Source organism: Hibiscus syriacus, unplaced genomic scaffold, assembly GCF_006381635.1.
Source record: "Hibiscus syriacus cultivar Baekdansim isolate YM2019G1 unplaced genomic scaffold, ASM638163v2 tig00111131_pilon, whole genome shotgun sequence".
Taxonomy (NCBI): Eukaryota; Viridiplantae; Streptophyta; class Magnoliopsida; order Malvales; family Malvaceae; genus Hibiscus; species Hibiscus syriacus.
The window spans coordinates 1,116,113-1,124,904 of record NW_024062991.1 but is presented as its reverse complement, the minus strand read 5'-3'; the positions used below and the strand labels follow the sequence as shown (position 1 = coordinate 1,124,904).

At 34.7% G+C, this 8,792-nt stretch overlaps 2 pseudogenes; one reads left to right on the top strand and one right to left on the bottom strand.

Annotated features, from left to right (window-relative positions):
- The first annotated feature begins 1,562 nt into the window (after positions 1–1,562).
- LOC120154523 lies at positions 1,563–5,954 on the top strand (annotated as a pseudogene).
- Positions 5,955–6,671: 717 nt separating this feature from the next.
- Positions 6,672–8,115, bottom strand: LOC120154480 (annotated as a pseudogene).
- Between the last annotated feature and the right edge of the window lie 677 nt (positions 8,116–8,792).

Sequence of the window (8,792 nt, the reverse complement as noted above, 5' to 3'; positions counted from 1 at the left end):
TCTACCTATCTATTTTGCCGTGGCATTTCTTCATTGACAAGCTTGAGGGAGTGGCGTTCTAAGCGTCTGAGATGAGCTAGTTCGCTATATTATCTGTATTTAATACCCCAAAACATTACTCTAATTATTTTCCATTCATCTCAATAAAAAAGCAAGTTTAAGCAATTGCTTACTTATTTCATCTATTTCATCTACCTCGCAAACGATGTGCCAAAAGTAATTTGGATTGAACAGTTATAAAAAGAAATATGTATTCCAGTGGTATGAAAACTTGTTTCTTGGTGTGACAATACCTGTACAGTTTTTGTCGCAGCAAACCCTACAGATTATGTTTGAATGAAGTATGTCGACACACATACATTTTATAAGAGAAAGTCTTTTCTGACAAACTGCTCGTCAATTATGTTCCTTTGGTGGAGCTGTAGGCTAACATTCTCACCAAAGCCATCTCACTAGTCACGTTTGAAGTAGTCTTACATCGCCTTGAAGCTATTGATACCAGGAAAATGTTTATAGAATGTTCGGATTCATAAAAAGAGAAAAACTAGAAAAATGTTAGTGTATAATATGCTGATATAACAATCTGTTACAAGTGATTGTTAGTTGTAACCAACTCAACCTCTATTCTTACTCTACTTATAATCTTTGGGCCATACAATTATATTAATATAAATCCCACAACTGTATTGTAAGTCAATGAATAATAACAAAAGTTAGTTTCATGTTCACTTCACTCTTTCTTGTTTTTTTCATGATTGTTTTCCTTGTTCACTTGAGTTCATGGTTGTTCCTCCGGTTATCATTGATATCTTATCGGGATCTTTTTGGGGGAAAAATTCTCGAAATAGTGACTTTCGGAGTTTATTTTTTTCGAGTAGAAATCCTTTTATAGTATATAAAAGAAAAATATTTCACAACGTGATGTCTTTTGCAAAGATGATAGGACGACACAACGTCTTTTACATATATAAAGATTCAAAGACGTTATGTCATCCAACTATCTTCTTAAAAGAATTTATATCATTATACTATCTTCTCCGATCATTAAAAAAAATCCTAATAAAAATTATATTACAATACACTTATTTTTTTGGTAAAAATGCATAAGAAGTCTACATACTTTAAAAAGAGTCAATATGACCATCTAACTCAGAAAATAAATTCTGTAATTTTTTGAACAACATTTTTCGTCGTTGATTGTTACGGTGCTGATGCGGTAGTTCACTGTGCTGATTTGATGGTCTACGATACTGATTAATAGTCCACGGTAGATGATAATGTGATATATAAGTTAAATTGATAACTCAAATATGACAAATGAACTACCCATCAATATCGTAAACATCTTAATAATCAACGACAGAAAAACATTAATCAAAAGATCATATTGTATTTATTTTTTGAGTTTAAAACCACATTAAAAAATTAATAGGAAGACGACATTAATTTTTTTTATTTCAAAATTACACATCTTTTTATCTTTTTTTTTTCAATGTCTTATATGAGATTTTTGCCCAGTATCCTGTATCCACTTCCCTAATTAATTATTATTATACGTTGTTAAAAGAGAAAAAAGTTTCCAAAGTGATAAGGAGGAGGTTAACAAGATGGCCGTAGTTACATTGGCAGCCAGGATTTTCCTCACTCCCTGTCTGCCTCCAAATCCATTTCGTTCAGTTTCAAGTGGAAAATCCAGAACCAATACAACGGAAATTGTCCCACAAACAACAAAATCATGGAAGATTAAAACCGTCGTTGCTTCTTCTTCGTCCCCGGTTGTTGGGTCTTTTAATCAAACAGTTGACGAACAAGTTTTGCCGGAAAGAGAATGTCTTGAAAATGAAAAAAAGAGCAGAGCAAAGAAAAGGGTATTCTTCTTGGACGTTAAAGCTTACAATCTTTTGGTCACTGGGTTTCTCTTTTCTTCTCTTAAGTCTGCCTCACCGACCCTGTTATTGCCGTAAGATTTTTATGTCTATTTACTTGGAAACGAACTTTTCATTGTCTTTTGTTTCCAATTACAATAGAAAATTTTGTTGGGATGTGAAGGAAATTACTTCTATTCTTGAAGAGTTGAAAGTTAAAAATATCTATTATATGAATAGTGCAATGCTAGCTTTTACTTACATATGATCAATTATGTTTGAATTTATGTTACAGTTTGCATAATTTCTCAGTTTTAATAAAGATAACAATGGTGATGATGCCTTTGCAATTTATTATTGGTGTTACCTTTCATCAAATTTTGAAGGATGGACGATTAAATGTAAAAAACATGTAGAAGAAGTACTGAAGTACAAATAAACCATTGTCTTATGTTTGCAGACGCAATAACTTGGCTGTGGTTAGACATTTCATTTTTTTTTCTTGTTTCAGGTTTTTGATGGTGAAAACTGTAATGAAAAGTGGAGACAGTTATTACCTTCGTATAAAGCACATAGGAGGAAATTCTTTCCACGACCAACAGCCTCAAAAAAATATGTTAGGAGTAAAGTTGGGGGATCACAGAAACTCATCATGGATGTTCTTAGAAATTGCAATGTGCCTGTAAGCAAACTTCTGTAATTTCATTTTCGTTCTGAAAAAAGTTAAGAAGCTTAGATAATAAAAGTAATATGGTTTATAAATTTATGGAAGAATGTTCTCACTTACAATGGTGGTGTTTTAGTTGCCTTAATGACCTGTTTAGGTTTTAGAGAAATCAATGCTATGCAAACTTCCAATTCCACTTGTGTTTACATTAAAAATACTTTAGGACAATAAGGATGATTGGTTTCATTTATTAAATGGCCAAAGAGAATAGTTACTAGCTCAGTTCAGATAATTGTTAAGAATCCAAATAGATCTTTTTAGAAGAAAATTATACATATTTGTTGGTCAGAAAGTTGCATCACGAGTTCAATTCACCTGCCAGTTGCCACCATATTCCTCAATGTCATAGTTGTTTTCAGGACATTATGCAAATGGATCATTGATACCCAAATGTTGGTTGATCCATCCTTTTTGATTTTTTGGTTTCATCTGTGTGAACCTAAATCATGCAGGTCCTAAAAGTTTATGGAAATGAAGCTGATGATGTCGTGGCCACACTGGTGGAACAAGTTTTAGAAAGAGGATATCGCGTGGTTATTGCTTCTTCTGATAAGGATTTTTAGCAGTTGATTTCTGAAAATGTTCAAATTGCTATTCCTCTGGCGGAGTTAGACCGGTGGTCTTTTTATACCCTGAAGCACTACATAGCTCAATATAATTGTGATCCACACTCTGACTTGAGCCTTAGTAAGTATGCATGACTTTTTCTTATCGATGATAGTAAGACTGCAATTATATAACTGTTGATATCATTTTAGACTTAGTTGTATGCATATTAACGAATTATGTTCAGTGCTATAGTTTATCGGCAATTCTGTACATAATTTTAGTTGTGTTATTTTGGGCATGCAGTAACTAGTCCAGTAAGATAATATAACCTGAAAATCTCACTACATAATTAAAATTTATTCGCTAGGGTTATTTTTGTTGTGTTCTTTTGGGGAAATAAAGGTTTGGGAGTATGGCATGACATCATGCCTGTTTCATTACAACTTAACAGTTTCCTACTTTTGGTCTGGTCTCTGGTGTCTACTTGTGGTTATCTTTATGGGGATTGGGGGGAGTGGGGAGTGCTTTGTTCTTTCCTTTTACTTTAATATGCTTCAAATGTTGAATTGTTTTCCTGCTTTGGATCACTTTAAATCTTTCAACTTTGAGAAGAAGAATGGATTCCAATAAAGTTAAACGAACTAGGGGATTGGTTTACGTGGGGTTAGTTGTGTTTCAGGTTCTATGACAATTTGAAACTAATAAACAATATTATGGTCTTCCTCCATGACTTTTTAGATTTATAATACATGCAGTTTTTGAGATTGACCTTAACACAGAAGTTTCATTATTATAAAAGTCGGAAAAAAAAAGAATGCTAGGGACTTGTGTAGTAAGTAGAATATACTGCTCTCCCAGCTTAATTTTTCATTTTTGGTAAAAGAATGCTCCTTGACTTCGCTTGTCCTCATTTCCTAGTGTTCTAGACCACTTCTGGGATGATATGCATAAGTAATTATTAAGTAATTTTGTAGGATGCATTGTGGGTGATGAGGTTGATGGTGTTCCTGGGATTCAACGTTTGATTCCTGGTTTTGGTCGGAGAACTGCCCTAAAGCTTTTGAAAAAGCATGGCTCACTAGAAAACTTACTAAATGCAGCATCAGTGAGAACAGTTGGCAAACAGTATGCACAAGAGGCCCTCACAAAGTATGCTGATTATCTGCGAAGAAATTATGAAGTTCTAGCCTTGAGGAGGTAACACATTTCCTTCTTTGAGCACCATGATTTCTTGTTCAAAGTCTCCTTATGGTTTTGTTGTTCTTGAATTATATGTGGTTTTTGATTTCCAGACTTCACCCTACTTATCATACAGGGATGTTGACATTCATCTTCAAGAAGAATGGTTGGTTAAAAGGGACACATGCAATGATGCAAGTGTTTTATCCAACTTCTTCAGACTGTTGGAAGAGACTGATAAACCTACTCATGCCAGTAGATCTAATTTCTCAAATGGTTATGCCCTAAGTGCTGGTAAGGTTCCGATATTTACATGGTTATATAGATGATAATCTGGAAATTAAAGGACTTGGTGTATGTGTACACCCTAGGCTGATTCTAATATTCAAGAATACTTTTGGTGTCTTCAGAACTCGGGCTCTAATTGAGCCAAGCTCAAATAGTAAGAAAATCAGGCTTGAACTTGATTTGAAACTCGCAGCTTGAAACTCAACTCAAGCTCGAGTGCTTGACTGGACACTATTATTTCAGTTTGAGCTCAGCTCGAAAAACATTGAACTTTTCAAACTTGGCTTGTATGTACTATTTACATACTTGAGGTCGAGCTTAGTTCGTATACATTTTTTAAAGAGTAAATAATGAAGAATAATAGAAATTTAAAGAGAAGTAACAAAAGGAAGAAGAGAAGTGATTTTGGGGATAGATGTGAGGGAGAGAATAAGAGAGGCTGAAAGGAAAAAAAGTAGGGTCCAGATTTAAGTTCATATATATTAAGAGTACTTCAATATATAAGTATATTGCAAATAAAAAGCTTGATTAGGCTTGCAACTTGCTTGAACAGAGTATTGAGATACTCAAACTTTGCTCACTCAATAGTTTGAGCTCGGCTTGACAAGGAGCAAATCGAATTCAAGTTTTTTCCGAGTTGAACTTGAATAACTTAAGAGCACAAATATCTTGTTTAGCCCCTACTCAGAATTTTGAATTAATGATTCAACTCATTCAATTTTTACATGCTCTATTGTCTCTCAAAAGACCAACTATTGATGATTGCTTCCTGCATAACTTTGCCACTTTTTTCTGTTCTTGTTTTGGCCTGAGTAGTTGCATACTCCTTAAGTTTTTCCTTGTTTTTGTGTTGAAAAGTTCTTTTTAGCAAGTGTTTTTCAAGAATACTGTAGAAAAGTGCTGTTTGTTAATTTAAGTGTTTAACATTGCTCTCAAAAAAGTGTCGTGGAAAGTTAAAATGTCTATTTTGAACATGTTAGAAAGTGTAATTAATTGCAAAATATGTAGAATAAATGAGGGTGTTTTGATAGTTTCATACATAAAAGCATTATTTTCAAAAGCCACGAGTATTATTTTTTTAGCTTTTACGTTGGGGTTGAAAAACTGGTTTAAAAAACATTTCTCAATCATAATAAAGACTAAGAAACTGAAATGTGAAGCTTATCATGTTATCTTCTTCCCCTAGATGAGGAATAGCTATCTTGAAAAAGTAAGATTTTGGTGCGTGTAAATTGAAACAACAGCACAAGGCCACTGACACTTCCATCAGAGATCTGGAGAAGCTTTGTGTTTGAACTGAGAACAAACTGAATACTAGCATTTATGGTATGATGCTCATCCTTTTATGTACATAACAATTTGTTTATCTATTTGCTAGCATAATACGTCTGATACTTGTCATGCAGGACGACAGTGAACTTGAACGATATGGCCTTGTGCAGCGTGGATAATTTATCATTCGAAGATCAGAAACACGAGTAGGATGCAGTAGGTTTTGATAAGGAAATTCCAGTACGAGTAGGATGCAGTAGGTTTTGATAATTGGGGAAGATAAGGGATTTAAACTCAAAATAAGTATAGTTCTTCATAACTGGCTATGTTGGATTTCTTGGATCAAAATACAATTTCGAAATTTGTAATTATGAATTATTTAATTTCTGGAATTTGTTATGTGAAAGAATTGTGTATGCAGTTGGGAATCACACTTGTTAGCACTGGCGATAGGATTGTAAATTTATTCATTTTAGTTGCCTATAGTTATGTATGCCCCATGAATTGATGCTGAACTTTTCCACATGCCAAATCTTCAATTACATAATGTTACCAAAAAACAAAAAAACTTAAGGTTGATATTTTGGGATTAGGTTTTCTTCTTGTTCACTATTTGGGTATTATATTTGTCGAAACAAATTAATCAAATGATTGCATTGCCAAGAAAACGTGGATAGCTATTGATTTGAAATTCAAGGGTACCAAAAATCAAAGTCCATTGTTATATCATGAAAATGTTACAATTATGAATGAGTTAGGAAATAAAAAAAAAGGGAAAAATAATGTTGAATCTAGTCATATCCTACACATTGCCATGCAGATGCAGTAAGCAAGCACCTAACTTGCCACCCTAAAGAGAGCCTTTGCTTCATCTCTTTCAAAAACTCTAAACCCACCATTCATTTCTCCTTCACACTGAAGAGGGCTATAATGGGTCGTGATTTTCAGTAGAAGTTTCGCCTGCATCAAACACTTGGAACTCGGTTTCATCCCTTCAAACCCATGGCTTTCCATCCTGCTTTTCCATGTTTCCATCTTTTCATATCTCGGACACGATTCACTGTTTTCCTCATCCTTTTGATCACACTTTTGATCTCTTTCCGTATATATTTTTTCTCAACGCTTAATCTCTCTGCGCTCTCTAGTGGAAGACAATCATCCAGTGAATCAAACATGGCCGCGAAATAGTGTAAAGACCCCATAAATCTCAATATGAAGCTTCTCGGGCTTCCGCTACCTTCTTGCTCAACTAACACAACAATGGAAAGCCTAAGCGAATTCACTGATTTCAACGTCTCCGATACTTTGGTAGATTTATTCAAAATATTCAAATGGAAAACCAGATTCACAGCCACCGTTTTGTTCTTTTTACGAAGGTTAATCGGCTTGGAACCTCTTAACAAGCCTTGGAATTCAAAGACCAAATTGCGAAACCCTTTGGCAAAGCTCACTAATCTACTCTCGGTTTCTTGCAGCTGTGCTAAGCCTGTTGCGAAGCCGGTTAAACGAAGTGATATGCGGTTACCGGTAGTAGCCTTTTCGAAAAGTGATTGAATGAGGGAAGGCCATTGGAAGCCATAGGAGACATCGAAGTCTATTACATGCAATGCTCGGTTATTAACGTCTTCCTCTTTCTCAAAGGCTTCGATTATAGCTTGGTTAGCAGTGAAATGAGCGAACTGGTAATAAGGTGACATTCTATAAAGACAAGTAAAAGCTAAAAGCTCTTCTTCAACAGTCGGCTCCTTCATTATCATGTCGTAGAAAGGCGATTTCCGAGTGAGAAGCCTCCTAGTAAGCCATCGGCAAAATAGGCGACGACCCTTTGAACCGAATCTACCGTTAACGACACGGTCCAGTAAAGTTGTGTGAGATTGTCCAAGCCGGAGTTCACATTGTTCTCGTCGACCGAGGTCGCGGTGATGAGCAACAAATGGATCAGATGAAGGCCTTTACCGTCTTCGATTACTGCACCTTTTCGCGTGGGATGATCGAGCTTTAACATCTCTTCTCTCAGTTGAAGAAGCTTAAAGATCTTCCCTTCGCAACCTTCGTAGTAAGAGGATGGGACGTTGTTTAATGGAAGCTTAAAAGCATGAACCTTTCTCTTCCTCTTCCTGTGAATCTTTTCAACGGCGGGATCTGCCATAATTGCCAGGCTGAGATTCAATGGCTTCTCCTCCTCATATAAATCTTTCATGATCATATTTCGAGAGAAAGAGTTAACGATAGAGAAACATAGATCCAGAAGAAAGATTTTAAGGGTACAAGATTTTATGTCATGAACAAGGCTTAGCGTTTTATGGGCAGAATAGCATGAGAATAATCCATGAAAAGTCCATTGTGTCGTTACATGCGAAAGGAAAAGAATAATATAAGAATGGAGATTGAAGTTTTTCCGGGCTCAAATTGTGGTTTTGGTCCTTTTATCATGATTAATTTAGGACTTAGTCTTTATACTTCAATTTGATATGCTTTGACTATTCTTCTTATAATGTCATGCACAAATCAAGTGACTTAAGTGGTAAATGAACTATTTTTATTTTTTGAGATTTCGGGCTCGAACACCATGAACGTCAAGTTGTGAGCATTCAATGTCAAATGATTGAGAGTGTTCTTTAAACGAATACTATCTTTTATTTACCCCAGATTTATTAAAAAAAATTCTTATAATGTTATTAATTAATTTTAATGATAATCATAACAATGACCTACTGACACTTCACTTTTTGAACGAGCATGGAAAGACACTGTCAAAGACTGACGCTGGTCAAAATTTTGACGTGGATATCTATTACAAACATCCCTTCCGATAGAAAAAAATATCAGAATAATAATTTGGAATATGCATTTTTATGGAAAAATCATATCATTATTTCAATCAAAATAGTTAATTATTCAAATTAATTGGT